Source organism: Zea mays, chromosome 10 (genome assembly GCF_902167145.1).
Source record: "Zea mays cultivar B73 chromosome 10, Zm-B73-REFERENCE-NAM-5.0, whole genome shotgun sequence".
Lineage (NCBI taxonomy): Eukaryota > Viridiplantae > Streptophyta > Magnoliopsida > Poales > Poaceae > Zea > Zea mays.
The window spans coordinates 61,968,654-61,984,869 of record NC_050105.1 but is presented as its reverse complement, the minus strand read 5'-3'; positions in this window follow the sequence as shown (position 1 = coordinate 61,984,869).

The following is a 16,216-nucleotide window of genomic DNA, read 5'->3' as shown; positions in this document are numbered from 1 at the left end:
GGAGTCGCCGCGCCGTCGAGGTGAGCTCACGTCCTCTCTCCCCTTTCCTCCCTGCACAGTGCCGTCGTCGGATTCGCGCGCGCAGCGCCTCGCGATACGCCGCCGAGGCGAGCTCGCCCCCATTCTCTCTCTCTTCCCCCGCCGTGTAAATTCGTCGTGTCTCTGCAGTCCCTCATCGGCGCCTAGCGCAGCGACAATCGCGGCACCTCCGGCCAGCTTCGCAGCCCAGCTCCCTTGTGCACGACTGAACTCCCTCCTGTCGCGGCCTGCAGCGCGCAGCAAGCCCGATCCTCCGACGTGCAGACCCCGCGCGCCCTCACCTCGTCCCTGCGTGCAGCGGCCGAGTAGCTGCGCACTCGGCGCGCTCAGACCCGTCCCCATGCCGTGCAGCCCAAGCTCAGCGCGCACTCGCAGCACGCCCAGCCGCGTTGACGTTTAGCGCAGTAGCAGCCGTTCGCCCTTGTGCGTCGCAACTGCGTTGCTGCACGCTCGCCGCTGCCCAGCTCGCGCCGGCCGTTCGTCTACCGTCGCCGTGCCTCGCTACGGTCACCTAGCGCATCGCGTACTCGTCAGTCTCGCGTGCGCAGTTTCGCACGTGATCACGGGTACCGCGCGCGCCGTCGTCGTTGTTTGTAGAGTCCTCGCGCTATTTCGCGCGTGTCGCGCGCGCAGTTTGCGCGCAATAATTATTTACTTCGTTATAATCGTCCGTACGTGTTAGTCAATTAGTTCTCGTATTAATCACCGATTAATTGATAATCCTTTTGTTATCTAAAATATTCCACACAAGTAGTTACGTCAACTAAATTGAACTTAGAAATATAATTGTCGCGTTTAAACGTAATATAGGTTGTTCGTCGTCACGTCATTAATTAGCCGCGGTTTGATAATTATTCAATGTGTCGTGCGTCACGCAACTAGTGCGCGCGCTCGCGTTTGCTTGCGCGCAGTGCGTCGACGGGACTCCGTCTACGTTCGCCTACCCTTCGTCTACCCCTAGACGACTCTCGTCTACCCCCGTCTACCCCCCCCCCCCCGTCTAACCCCGTGCGCGTTCGTGTTGTTCGCCATCGCCCGCGCGTCGCGCAATAAATCGTCGCGTGCTGTCCGCGCGCGTTGTGCGCGCTGTTCACACGCGTCGTCGTGCGTTTTACGCACGCTAATGACTCATCTCACCTAGAATAGCTCACGCTAATTAAATATATATTTAAGCAACGGTTATTCGAACAACACACTAATCGGGACTAAATAGTAATTTTACTCGGCATGTGATTATTGTCTGTTAATATGATTAAGCCGAATTAAATATTATAATTCATATTCGCTTAGTATACATGTGATATCTCTCGACCGTAGTATCAGTCGTCTCGGTTCCGTTCTCGCGTAGTCGTAGATGCGAATTCTTTGTCGCGTGCATATTTATTTGATCTATACTGTTGTATGGTGTACTAATTTCTACCATTTCAAGAATGTTGGATGTATGTTTGCACTCGCGTAGATATCGGGCCGTTCGTGGAGTCTGAGGGAATTGCAGGAGAAGACCCTGAGCAGCAGCAGCTTGGTGAAGGCAAGTGTCCTCTGACCTATTATGTCCCATTCACTTATAATTTATTGTCCCGCATTACTCAATTGAAACCTAAGGATTGACTAGCTTTCTATTTATCTTACCCTTGTTTACCTTTGGGTTATCATGGTTAGCATTCTGCTATTGCTTTAACTTAATCAATGAACATGATGAGTCTATTTATGATACCGTTATCCTGATGATGTTGATGATCTTGTGATACTCTAGGGGGCTCAGGCTGTTTCCTGAGTACCTCTCCGTAAGGACCTGTTCGTTGAGAGACCACCCGGGATAACATTGCAACCATGAGGGTGGAATGGGGTGCCCTTAGCTAATTAATTAGATGAACTAGAAGTGTAGTTGCTTCGCCGTCGTGTCGTCAATGGGGTCCAGGCACAGTGCTTGCTCTGCCGAGGCTGGGTGCCGAGGTTCTTTCGTTTTGCTTTTTAGTCGCCCTCCTGCGGGGAGAGGTACTGTGTTTATCAAACTGGAGAAACCTAACGGGCAGTTATGACCTCTAGGGAATCTTTGTAAAGGCTTCGTAGTGAATCCCTGGCCATTCACCTTGGGAGTGAATAAGGGTCTTGCAAGCCCGGGCTAGAGAGGGAATCACGGCTCATGGGTAAAGTGTGCGACCTCTGCAGAGGGTAGTGAAACTGGTATATCAGCCGTGCTCACGGTTAAGAGCAGCCTTGGGATCCTCTTTGATTAGAGATACAGATGGTTCGAGATACAATGATTATGTTTATGGGTTTGGTTCGACTATGATGATGGTGTTCCTCGACGAGGAAATGGTTCATGGGTTGGTTATTGCTAAAACCTGGCTTCACTAATAATAAATACCTGACCAACTAAAAGCAACTGCTTGAGCCTAACCCCACATAAAGCTAGTCCACTTCAGCCAAACGGGGCATTTGCTGAGTACGTTGATGTGTACTCATCCTTGCTTTACCACCAAACACCAGGTTGTCCGCATTGTAATCACTACTCAGGAGAAGGTGAAGCCGTGGAAGGAGACTTCCAGGAGTTTCAAGACTACGACGAATTCTAGGTGTGGGTTGGCGGCAACCCCCAGTCAGCTGCCTGTGAAGGCCTTATCTTTACTGCGTTTCGCTAGCACTTTGATTTAACTGTTAAGTTGATGACTATGTGGATGTCTATGACTCTGTGATGTAATAAGTTAATACTCTTTTATGTTATTATTCGAGCATTGTGCGATGATGTTCATTTATGTAATCGCTGTGTACGTGAGTTCTGATCCTGGCACGTACATGGTTCGCATTCGGTTTACCTTCCAAAACCGGGTGTGACAGCCTCGTACTCAGCCATGTTGTTGGATGCCGGGAAATGGAGGCACAACACGTAGCGGAGGTGCTTCCCGAGGGGCGAGATGAAGAGCAGGCCCGCGCCTGCCCCTGTTTTCATCAGCGACCCATCGAAAAACATGGTCCAGAGTTCCGGTTGGATCGGAGCTGCTGGAAGCTGGGTGTCGACCCATTCAGCCACAAAGTCCGCCAAGACTTGGGACTTGATGGCCTTCTGAGGGGCGAACGAGATTGTCTCGCCCATGATTTCCACCGCCCACTTTGCGATCCTACACGAGGCCTCTCGGCACTGTATGATCTCCCCCAGGGGGAAGGATGACACCACAGTCACCGGATGAGACTCGAAGTAGTGTCGCAACTTCCGCCGCGTCAGGATCACCGTGTACAGAAGTTTCTAAATTTGTGGGTAGCGGATCTTGGTCTCGGACAGTACCTCACTGATGAAGTAGACCGGCCTCTGGACGGGCAATGCATGCCCCTCTTCTCATCTCTCAACCACGATCGCGGCGCTGACCACCTGAGTGGTAGCGGCGACGTAGATCAAGAGGGCTTCTCCGGCAGCGGGGGCCACCAAGATGGGCGCGTTCGTGAGGAGCGCCTTCAGGTTCCCGAGGGCTCCCTCGGCCTCAGGGGTCCAAGTGAAGCACTCAGCCTTCCTTAATAGGCGGTACAGAGGGAGGCCTCTTTCGCCGAGGCGCGAGATGAAGCGGCTCAGAGCCGCAAGGCATCCCATGACTCTCTGTACGCCTTTCAAGTCCTTGATGGGCCCCATGTTGGTGATGGCCGCGATTTTCTCCGGGTTGGCCTCGATGCCCCGCTCGGAGACGATGAACTCCAAGAGCATGCCTCGGGGGACTCCGAAGACGCACTTCTCGGGATTGAGTTTTACGCCTTTCACCTTGAGACACCGGAATGTCGTTTCAAGGTCGGAAAGGAGGTCGGAGGCTTTCTTCGTCTTGACTACGATGTCATCGACGTAAGCCTCGACCGTTCGACCGATGTGTTGGCCGAACACGTGGTTCATGCACCTTTGGTATGTCGCACCCGCATTCCTCAAACCAAACGACATAGTAACGTAGCAGTACATGCCGAAAGGTGTGATGAAAGAAGTCGCGAGCTGGTCGGACTCTTTCATCCTGATTTGGTGATACCCTGAGTAGGCATCGAGGAAAGACAGGGTTTCGCACCCAGCAGTGGAATCCACGATTTGATCGATGCGAGGCAGAGGATAGGGAACTTTCGGACATGCTTTGTTCAGACCAGTGTAGTCTACACACATCCGCCATTTCCCTCCTTTCTTTCTCACAAGCACAGGGTTGGCAAGCCATTCGGGATGGAATACCTCTTTGATGAACCCTGCTGCCATCAGCTTGTGGATCTCCTCGCCTATGGCTCTGCGCTTTTCTTCGTCGAATCGGCGCAGAGGCTGCTTCACGGGTCAAGCTCCAGCTCGGATATCCAGCGAGTGCTCGGCGACATCCCTCGGTATGCCAGGCATGTCCGAGGGACTCCACGCGAAAACTTCAGCGTTTGCGCGGAGAAAGTCGATGAGCACTGCTTCCTATTTGGGGTCGAGCTCGGAGCCGATCCGGATCTGCTTGGAGGCGTCGTTGTTGGGGTCGAGAGGGACAGATTTGACCGTCTCCGCTGGCTCGAAGTTGCCGGCATGGCGCTTCACGTCTGGCACCTCCTTGGAGAGGCTCTCCAGGTCGGCGATGAGGGCCTCAGATTCGGTGAGGGCCTCGGTGTACTCTATGCACTCCACGTCGCATTCGTACGCGTGTCGGTACGTGGGGCCGAAGGTGATGACCCCGTCGGGGCCCGGCATCTTGAGCTTGAGGTAGGTGTAGTTGGGGACGGCCATGAACTTGGCATAGCATGGCCTCCCCAGCACTGCGTGGTAGGTTCCTCGGAACCCGACCACCTCAGAAGTTGGAGGGAGTCCCAAAGCAGACGGGCAGATCGAGTTGTCCGAGAGGCTGGACGCGTTTCCCGGGAATGATCCCGTGAAAAGGCGCCGCGCTCGCCCGGACCGAGGACAGATCGATCCGCAGGAGCCCGAGGGTCTCGGCGTAGATGATGTTGAGGCTGCTGCCTCCGTCCATGAGGACCTTGGTGAGCCTGATGTTGCCGATGACGGGGTCGACAACGAGCGGATATTTCCCCGGGCTCGGCACGCGGTCGGGGTGGTCGCCCTGGTCGAAGGTGATGGGCTTGTCGGACCAGTCTAGGTAGACTGGCGCCGCCACCTTTACCGAGCAGACCTCCCGACGCTCTTGCTTGCGGTGCGGAGCCGAGGCGTTCGCCACTTGCCCACCGTAGATCATGAAGCAGTCGTGGACCTCGGGGAACTCCCCTGCCTTGTGATCCTCCTTCTTATCGTTGTTGTGGGCCCTGCCACCTTCCGCAGGTGGCCCGGCCTTGTGAAAGTGGCGCCGAAGCATGGCGCACTCCTCAAGGGTGTGCTTGACGGGCCCTTGATGATAGGGGCACGGCTCCTTGAGCATCTTGTCGAAGAGATTGGTGCCTCCGGGAGGTTTCCGAGGGTTCTTGTACTCAGCGGCGGCGACAAGGTCTGCGTCAGCGGCGTCGCGTTTCGCTTGCGACTTCTTCTTGCCTTTCTTCTTGGTGCTGCGCTGAGTGGATGCCTCGGGGACATCTTCCGGCCGACGGCCCTGGGGCTACTTGTCCTTCCGGAAGATGGCCTCAACCGCCTCCTGGCCAGAGGCGAACTTGGTGGCGATGTCCATCAGCTCGCTTGCCTTGGTGGGGGTCTTGCGACCCAGCTTGCTCACCAGGTCGCGGCAGGTGGTGCCGGCGAGGAACGTGCCGATGACATCCGAGTCGGTGACGTTGGGTAGCTCGGTGCGCTGCTTTGAGAATCGCCGGATGTAGTCCCGGAGAGACTCTCCCGGCTGCTGGCGGCAGCTTCGGAGATCCCAAGAGTTCCCAGGGCGCACGTACGTGCCCTGGAAGTTGCCAGCGAAGGCTTGGACCAGGTCGTCCCAGTTGGAGATCTGCCCCGGAGGCAGGTGCACCAACCAGGCTCGAGCGGTGTCGGAGAGGAACAGGGGGAGGTTGCGGATGATGAGGTTGTCATCGTCCGTTCCACCCAGTTGGCAGGCCAGCCAGTAGTCCGCGAGCCACAGTTCCGGCCTCGTCTCCCCCAAGTACTTTGTGATAGTAGTCGGGGTTCGGAATCGGGTCGGGAACGGCGCCCGTCGTATGGCCTGGCTGAAAGCCTGCGGACCGGGTGGTTCGGGCGAGGGACTCCGATCCTCCCCGCTGTCGTAGCGTCCCCCACGCCTGGGGTGGTAGCCTCGGCGCACCCTCTCGTCGAGGTGGGTTCGTCGGTTGCAGTGGCGGTGCTCGTTGTCGAGGCGACCCGGGGCCGCAGGCGCTATGTTGCGGCGTGCGTCCGGTGTGGACCGAGGCTTCCCGCATGAATCGGGAAGTCGCAGCGCGATGCTCTGAGGGGTACCCCTGCCTTCGGGAGGCAGAGCTTTCGGCCCGTCGGACCGCGGCATCCTCCAGGAGATTCTTGAGCTCTCCTTGGATACGCCACCCTTCGGTGGTTGATGGCTCCGGCATCACGCGGAGAAGTATCGCTGCTGCAGCCATGTTCTGGCCGACCCCACTGGAAGCTGGTGGCGGCCTTGCCCTGACATCGTCAGCGATGCGGTGCTGGATGCCCTGGGGTAGATGACACGCTTCTCCGGTCTGAGCTTGGCCTGCCCATTCCTGCCCGATGTCCCGGCGGAACGCCTCAAGTGTTCCTGCTCCCTCGTCGAGCCTGGCCTGCATCTCGCGGATTTGCTCAAGCTGTGCGTCCTAACCCCCCGCAGGGACTGGGACCACAGCTAGCTCCCGAAGGATGTCAACGCGAGGCGCAGGCCTCGGGGGATCACCATTTTCCAGTATACCAAGATGGTTGCCTTCGTCGGGACCCCCTAGATCGACGTGGAAACATTCACGACTTGGGCCGCAGTCCTCGTCGCCGAAGCTGCGGCTACCGTCGGAACAGTCGGAAAGGCAGTAGTCGCATGCGGTCATGAAGTCAAGCATGGCACTGGGGTTACCAAGTCCGGAGAAATCCCAATAAAAGTCGGGCTCGTCATCTTCCTCGGAACCCGAGGGCCCGTAGGTCGAGACGGCTGTCAGCCGATCCCAGGGTGACCGCATACCGTACCCCGGAGGGTTTGGACACGCCTCTATGAAGGCTTCCACCAAAGCGAAGTCGCTTGGTGGGTCGAGGCTGAATCCAAAAGGCATGAGATGGGAATCGGTCGGTACCTCCTGGTCGACGGGCGGTGACGAAGTCGCGTCAGGGGCAGACTGCACCGTCGTCTCGGGTATGAGGGTGACGCCCAACAAATCCTTTGCGAGCGTGCTGGCGTCATCCGTCCGCTTGGAGTTGGCGTGTTGCGGGGAAATGGCGCTCGTCTTCGTCTCAGACGCGAGGTCGATGCCCGACGTGTCCCCCGTTGGGGCGCCGGCACCGTCGACTCGCTCGACAGCCAACGAGGTGCCGCCTCCTGCTTGGCCTTGGTTGCCCCGCCTCCTCCTCCGTCGGCGGGGGAGGCGATGGGACAAACCCGAATGTTGTTCTTCCGCCACGTGGGGAAGACGTCGTCGATTCCGCCGCCGGCGGGCAGGTTGTCGACCGCCATTGTCGCTGTCGCGCGGCGGAGGAAGGAGTATCATGTCGTAGCTACCGTCGAGGGACATGAAATCAAGACTCCTGAAACGGAGCACCGTCCCGGACTGGAAAGGTTGCTGGAGACTACCCATCTGGAGCTTGACGGGAAGCTGTTCGTCAACACGCAGCAGGCCCCTACCTGGCGCGCCAACTGTCGGCGTTTTGACCCCGGGGGGTCCCTGGACTGACGAGTAAATTGTCGCAGCGTGCCCCAGCCCAGATGGGTCGGCGCGAGACGGAGCACGGAGGGGGGAAACAAGGAGACAGGCGTAAAGGGCAAACCCGCGGCCTTCGTGTTTGTCCCGCGCCCAAGTCGGGTGCGCTTGTAGTAGGGGGTTACAAGCGTCCGCGTGGGAGGGGGCGAGAGGCCTGCACGCGCCGTCCCGTCCTCCCGCGAGGCCAACCTTCTCGTAAGAGAGCCCTGTACCTTCCTTTTATAAGCGTAAGGAGAGGGTCCAGGTGTACAATGGGGGGTGTAGTAGTGTGCTAACGTGTCTAGCAGAGAGGAGCTAGTGCCCTAAGTACATGCCGTCATGGCAGCCAGAGAGGTTTTGGCACCCTGTTCATGTGATGTCGTGGCCGTCGGAGGAGCGCTGGAGCCTTGCGGAAGGACAGCTGTCGGGGCTGTCGAGTCCTTGCTGACGTCTCCTTGCTTCCGTAAGGGGCTGAGAGCCACCGTCGTCATGGAGCACGCGGGGCGCCATCATTATTTGTTTACCGGGGCGAGCCAGATGGGACGCAGGTCTTGTTCCTCGTAGCCTGAGCTAGCTAGGGGTAGGATAATGATGGCCCCCCCTGTGACGTGGTCGGTCCGAGCCCTGGGTTAGGCGAGGCGGAGGCTCCTCCGAGGTGGAGGTCGAGTCTGTCTTCCGAGGTCGAGGTCGAGTCCGAGCCCTAGGTCGGGCGAGGCGGAGACCATCGTCTGAGGCCAAGGCTGAGTCCGAGCCCTGGGGTCGGTCGAGGTGGAGTTCATCGTCTTTCGGGGCCAAGGCCGAGTCCGAGCCCTGGGGTCGGGCGAGGCAGAGTTCGTCGTCTTCCGGGGCCGAGGCTGAGTCCGAGCCCTGGGGTCAGGCGAGGCGGAGTTCGTCATCTTCCAGGGCCGAGGCCGAGTCCGAGCCCTAGGGTCGGGCGAGGCGGAGTTTGTCGTCTTCCGGGGCCGAGGCCGAGTCCGAGCCCTGGGGTCGGGCGAGGCGGAGCTTCCTATGGCGCCCGAGGCTGGACTTGGCTGCTGTCAGCCTCTCTCTGTCGAGTGGCACAGCAGTCGGAGCGGCGCAGGCGGCGCTGTCTTCTTGTCAGGCCGGTCAGTGGAGCGGCGAAGTGACTGCGGTCACTTCGGCTCTATCGACTGAAGGGCGCGCGTCAGGATAAGGTGTCAGGCCATCCTTGCATTAAATGCTCCTGCGATACGGTCGGTCGGTGTGGCGATCCGGCCAAGGTTGCTTCTCGGGGAAGACTGGGCCTCGGGCGAGACGTGAATCCTCCGGGGTCGGCTGCCCTTGCCTGAGGCTGGGCTCGGGCGAGGCAAGGTCGTGTCCCTTGAGTGGACCGAGCCTTGACTTAATCGCACCCATCAGGCCTTTGCAGCTTTGTGCTGATGTGGGTTACCAGCTGAGATTAGGAGTCTTGGGGGTACCCCTAATTATGCTCCCCGACAGGTATGGATTTCATTACTGGATTGCCTCGCACCAAGAAAGGATATGATGTTATATGGGTGATTGTGGATAGATTGACTAAAGTGGCTCATTTCATTCCAGTCAAGACTACTTATAAAGGTTCTCAGCTGGCAGAGTTATATATGGCTCGGATTGTGTGTTTACATGGAGTACCAAAGAAGATCGTGTCTGATCGAGGTTCACAGTTTACCTCAAGATTTTGGAGAAGCTTCCATGAGAATATGAATACTAAGTTGAACTTTAGTACAACTTATCACCCTCAGACTGAAAGGACTAATCAAGTATTGGAAGACATGTTGATAGCTTGTGCCCTTCAGTATGGAGGAAGTTGGGATAAAAGTCTACCTTATGCTGAGTTCTCTAATAATAATAGCTATCAGGCCAGTCTGAAGATGTCACCTTTTGAGGCTTTATATGGGAGGAAGTGCAGGACTCCTCTATACTGGGATCAGACTGGAGAAAGACAGTTCTTTGGGCCTGAACTGATTCAAGAGGCAGAGGAACAAGTCCGTATAATTCGGGAGAATTTGAGGGTAGCTCAGACTAGGCAAAAGAGCTATGCTGACAATAGAAGAAGACCACTGGAATTTGAGGAAGGAGATCATGTGTACCTCAAGGTGTCACCACTTCGTGGAATGAGGAGATTCAAGGTTAAGGGCAAATTAGCTCCTCGCTTTATTGGACCGTTCATGATCTTTAGGCGAGTTGGGGAGATGGCATACCAACTCGAGCTACCTGCTAATCTATCTGATGTGCACAATGTATTTCACGTGTCTCAACTTAAGAAGTGTCTTCGTGTCCCTGAGGAATAGTTACCAATGGAAGAGCTCAGTGTTCAGGGTGATTTGGCTTACACGGAGTATCCTGTCAAGATTCTTGATACAATGACTCGAGTTACGAGAAATAAGGTGATAAAGATGTGCAAAGTACAATGGAGTCACCATGGAGAAGATGAGGCTACTTGGGAGAGAGAAGAGCTTCGCATTGATTTTCCCCATCTTTTCCCTAGATCTTCTTAAATCTCGAGGATGAGATTCTTTTTAAGGGGGGTAGGATTTGTAATACCCACTTTGTAAGAAAAGTCTAAAAAAGAGAAATTCTATTCCTTTATATATATGGTTGTTATCTACATTTATTATTTCATGTGAGCACCACATTTAACAAATAAATAAATGACAAAAGACACCCAAAAAGAATACATGCATCATGCTAGGATTTTATTTTGTGTGCATTTGGTGACAATATAAAAATGATGTGACAAGAAAAATACTAAAGTCCAAAAAGGGAATTTAGAACCTAAAAGAAATTCTTGAATCTAGGAAAGAGAAGGAAATAAATATGGCGTGGATAAAAATAAGTAAATAAAAAAATATATTATTCCAGCATTAGAGTATGAATTTGTATAATGGACTCAAAGGTGAAACTCACATTCAAATTTGATTCAAAACAATTATAAAGGAAAACATAAAATAAAACATAAAAGAAAAAGAGAAAAAATACCTAGGCCTCGGAACCCAATTCGGCCCGGCAAGACCCCTTCCACTGCGCGGCCCAACTACTTCCTTCGCGCGCGGCGCGTGTGTCGACCCGAGAACGCCTGCCCCAGGGGTCCACGCATCAGACACCCGGACTTGCACTGCGAGATAGCACCACTGACCAACCGGACCCGCTTGGCAGCCTGTTACCCGAGCTCGCGTCGCGGCTCTGTCGCTGCACTCGTGACCCCACCTGTCATCCCTGCAGTCTACCCATCAACAGGCATCGTGAGATCCACGTCGAGCTCTTCCCCCTTCTTCCGGTGCTGCTGTTGCGACTCCGACTCCATGGGGGCGGGACATTAAATGCGGTTGCTCGCCCACGAACACTCCACCCGAACGCCACAAGAAACCAGTCGTCCCTTCCCCGTGATCGAGAAAACCATTCCATGTGGGTCGTCCGCCGTCGGAGCCGTGTCTCCACCTTCACCGTCGTTTGGAGGCCGGTGTGGGGTCATGGGTGTTCGGCACTCCGTGTGGAGTGCGTGTGCGAAGAATCAAGATCGGAGGTTGAGACCGGCGTCCGGAATTCCTCGTCGTGATAAAGCTCCGCCGTGGCTCCGCCATCTCTGCGCGACCAGCGTTCTGCGTGTCAAATCCTCCTGGTATGATGGCTCGATCAAGTTTGTAGTGATTCCCTTATCGTGTTGGGGCGGGCGAATGATTGGCTTGGGCGCTGGCTCACCAGTTTTAGGATTCGTCGGCGAGGTCCGCCGTGAAAGGAGTGCGGCGCCGCTGTGCGTGGTTTAGTTGGGCGAAGAAACCGCGACCGTTGAATGGGTAATCGATGGCCGAGATCGAACCGGGCGTAACGATTTGGGCAGAGTGAACCGATTCCATTCAGATCCGATTGGATGGATCGGATGACTCTAGGTAAAGATATGATCTGCACCGTAGATTTAACATCCTATGGTTCTCGTGGCGTACCGGTTCACTGGATTATGGATCTAATCCTCTCCGTTGGGATTCAATGAGACTGTCGGGATTCATCCGCACTCCATTCAGTTGCATAAATGCAAATAAAACCCTCTGTTATTTAGTATTCAACCCGCCATCCACATGGACTGTGAGCTGGGTCTTGGACATCTTACCCCGTCGCCCCTACACTCTCCAGAAAATGAGGCCCAGTCCAGTGCTGTTTGAAATTGAATAAAAAATTGGAAAATGGATTTTTAATATGAAAATAATTACTAGAACTTGATAAATTCATAGAAAATCCATACTTGGTCCAAATTAATCCATTCCACTTTCTAAATTTTTGTAATATTATTCTCTATCACTTAGAGTCTCTGTTTTATCATGAAAACAGTAAGAAAATTAATTTCCCATTTAATCCTATTTTAGGCACATAAAACCTTTGGAAATTCGTATCTTAAAATATGTAACTCCAAAATTTATGATTCTGTTCCTAAGATTTTATTTTAATGCGTAGATTATTATTATGTATTTTGTTTACATGTTTGGTGTGATGTTAATTTTCTCTATATACTGTGTTTGTTTGTATTGTGGGGAGTAGAGGTGACTGTGACTGAGGATCCTGGTGACCAGCAGATAGAAATAGCTGAGCAGGAGCTCATTGAAGGCAAGTTGTGCCCTTGACCACTTTTTATACCCAATAATGTTCTTTAATGTCATTATTCATGCATAGGTTTAATTTTGATGGGACCCAATAGGTCACCCTAGACTCTTTATCTCTTTACCTTGTTACCCTTGAATCACATGAATAGTTTTGCTATTGCTTTACATGATTTTGGGATAACATTTTATTATATCCAAGTTCCAGTTATTTTGTTATTCTATTTATGTTCATGTCAAGATCATTAATGTTAATTGGAACATGGAGCTTAACTTGAGAAACACATGCCACCACAAGGGTAGTATGGGATGCCCTTGGCTAACTAATTAGGAAAGCTAGTGGAAGACTACCTTACCCGAAAGGGGCAAGGGCAGTAGGGGAGTTGCATGCAGGGAGGTTCTCGGGTTGATTTTGCTGCGATGGCGGTTAGACGGGGGATTCTTGCAAGTGCTCTTCCCACAAACTGTAGTGGGTTTTCGGAAGCTAGTGGAACTTTGTAAATGCCTCGTAGTGTTGCCCTGCCTCGCTTCCTTGGTAGAGGTGTATGGGAGTCGCGACCCCTTGGCAGATGGGTAACATGACTTGTGGGTACATGATACAACCTCTGCAGATGTAAAACTAGTATACTAGCCGAGCTCATGGTCATGAGCAGCTCAGGACTCTCGCATGATTAATTTATGTAACTTAAATTCAATTTTTCATTTGCATATGCATGGGATTATTTATTAATTTTGTTTTATTATTTTTATTAAGGTTTGGTATTTACTTATGTAGGGGACTTATTCTCAAATGCTATGAATTAAGAACAAGGCAACACAAAATGATAGTGGTTAAAGTCCTGCGTCCTTCGAAGCATTATCTCCCTTAAGATATAATGATCTTCAGACGAAGGTCATGAAGGGCGTACCTTCATCATCGCAATATATATTAATGACAGAAGAAGCATATGAAACATGAGAAATAACATGAATAATCATATGACATCATTAATATATCTTTATTATATCATCATGAATGAACATAAACAATATTGAATTACATTTATACCTTCGGCTTGACAGAAGGCAAAAGTCCAAGTATCACGCGTGAATGAATACAGGATCGCGTGAACAGTACGGGGTTACTGTTCATCTATTTATAGGCACGGGACGCATCCTGGTCGAAATTACATTCATGCCCTCGACAAATAACTATAAACATGACACCAACTTTCATGGATTGATCGGTCTTTTCCTCTTTAGGTCGGTGCAGCCATTCGTCTCAATGCATGTCACTATGCCGAAGCTCCCTGGATCGTAGCTTCGGCCTGTACCTTCGTGTTGTGTCTGCTTATGTGCTAACTTGCTTAGAGGACCTTCGGCTACAAAGCAGACCCCCAACAACTTACATTTAGTAACTGCTAATAAAATTTTGACCAACTACTTAAAAGCAATGCTCAGCTTTAACCCCTGTTGTTGATTAGCCTTACACATCACATGAACTCCCACCTTTGGTGAGTTCATGCCCACTGGTTTCCCCACAACTTGTTGAGCTATGATCATGTGTGAGCTCACCCTTGATGTCTCACACCCCCACCCCACAGGAGAAGAACATGTGGTTCAGGAGGAGCCACAAAGCGAGGAGTTTGATCTAATCTAGGTGGCGTTTCCCAGTTGACATTGGCGCCAAGGATGATCCTTAGTTCATTTTATATTTATCTTTTATTTTGTAATAAGACTTCCACTATGTAATAAATACTCTGATGTTATTGTGACATTTATCTCTATACACTCTGTTATTATATATGTTGTCTTCTTGGCGAATGTATGAGATGCACCTGGCTTTGTTCCTTAAAGCCCTGGTGTGACAACATGCCACTAACTCTGCTTGGCACATTCCTGAACATATATTGGAGCGGCGTCTGGTGTTCCACGACACACGTGTTGTCCAACAGGAGTTGATCACATGGTCGTCCCAACCTTCCTCGTTGGTAGGGATGAAAACGGTTTCGGAATTTTTCGGTATTCCGGAAACCGATTTCGAATTTTTTCGATCGGATTCACCGGTAACGGTATTTTTCGAAAACGGAATCCGTTTTCGGAATTTTCTATCGGAATCAGAATCGGCGTGGTGTTTTATCGACCGTTTCCTTCGGTTACCAGTTTTTCTCGAAAATTATCGGATTTTTGTCTCAGAATTTTCCGGAATTGTGTCTCAAAATTTTTTTCGGAATTTTCCAGCATGTGATTTTTTCGCATCGCCTGTACGTCTCTGGATTAGGATTACTTATTTTTGCATTTTTTTGACGTCTTAAGATTTTTTTGGAAGGCAGTTGAGATTAACGATTTGGTCTCTCGAATTAATCCATCCTTTTCTATGCACATGTTATGTATTAGTAATATATAATGATAGAGAGTTGACAGTCTGTCTTTTTCACACACTAGATTTTAGAGTTTTGCTGTGAGGGTGTGAAAAAACTCTTTATGTAAAAAATATTTCATGAGTAAGCATGTCATGTCAGCTAAATCGAGTGGGTATTATGGATTGTGAACTTTGAGTTTGTGAAATTGTGATCTTTATAAACTTGTTATACTGTGAACTTGTTATATTGTAAACTTGTGATCTTTGTAAACTTTTTATATTATAAATTTGTGATCCTTGTGAACTTGTTATATTGTGAACTTGTTATATCATGAATTGTGAACTTGTGGTCTTTGTGATCTTTTGTCAACTTTGTTGTATTGTGAAGTTTGATATGTTTACCGATCGTATTTTAGATTTCTACCATTATCGGTGTATTTTCTGCATCGAACTTTCATTTCTGATGTTTCCGAAATACCGATATCGTTTCCGTTTCCGGAGTTATCATTTTCGATTTTGTTTCTAATAAAAAAATATGAAAACGGTAATGGTTTTAGTGTTTACCGACCGTTTCCGACCGTTTTCATCCCTACTCATTGGCGACATATGGGAAGACTTGGAAGCACTCAAGCACACCTTTCCTCAGTCCCCAACTTGGGGGCAAGCTGGTTCTCATGGAGGGGGGAATGTCAGTATCCCTTCATCAGTCACCCACTGGAGGTCAGGCAGAGCACGTTCGACGAGATGCAGCAAACAATGAAGCTACAAGACTCGCTGGCCAAGCACTAGGGTTTATGGGCCAGAATGGACTAAATAGTTGCTAGGCCGGCCTGCGTGCCGTGAGTATAATATATAAGTCAAACTTGGCGTAGAGAAGCGGTATGAATGAATGAATGAGACTCGAATATTACTATCTACAATCATCTCCGTGTTCTTCGCCTCTATTCCTCTTCTCTGTGTTGTCTGTCTCCTCTTTTCTCTGTGTTGTGTGTCTCCTCTTTTCTCTGTGTTGTCTGTTTGTATCTCTCCACTCCCGCTATTCTATTAGTGATCTATTAGGATAGCTAACAAGGAGGAGGAGGAGACGAGGGACTGGGCGGAGCTACCGCTGGACGCGTTGCTGGCCGTGTTCCATAAGCTGGACCATGCCGACGTTTTCTTGGGCGTCGAGCTGGTGTGCCGCCCTTGGTGCCGCACCGCTCGGGAGGAGCCCGGGCTATGGCGCTGGGTCAACCTGCGCCGTCGCGTCCGCACCTCACTCTCCTTGCCCCGCGTCAACTGCGAGGCCATGGCGTACGCAGCGGTAAGGCGTGGCACGGGGTGGTGCGACGCGTTCAGGGCTCACGGAAAACCTTCATCTTCTTCCTCACTTGGATGTGAGGCCTCGCCACTCATTTTATACTTTATTGTTTAACTAGGTGAATGCCCGTGCGTTGCTACGGAATGAACATGTTATGATAAGATATATTAAAATAAAAAAAATCTAATTTTCATTTTATCTTTT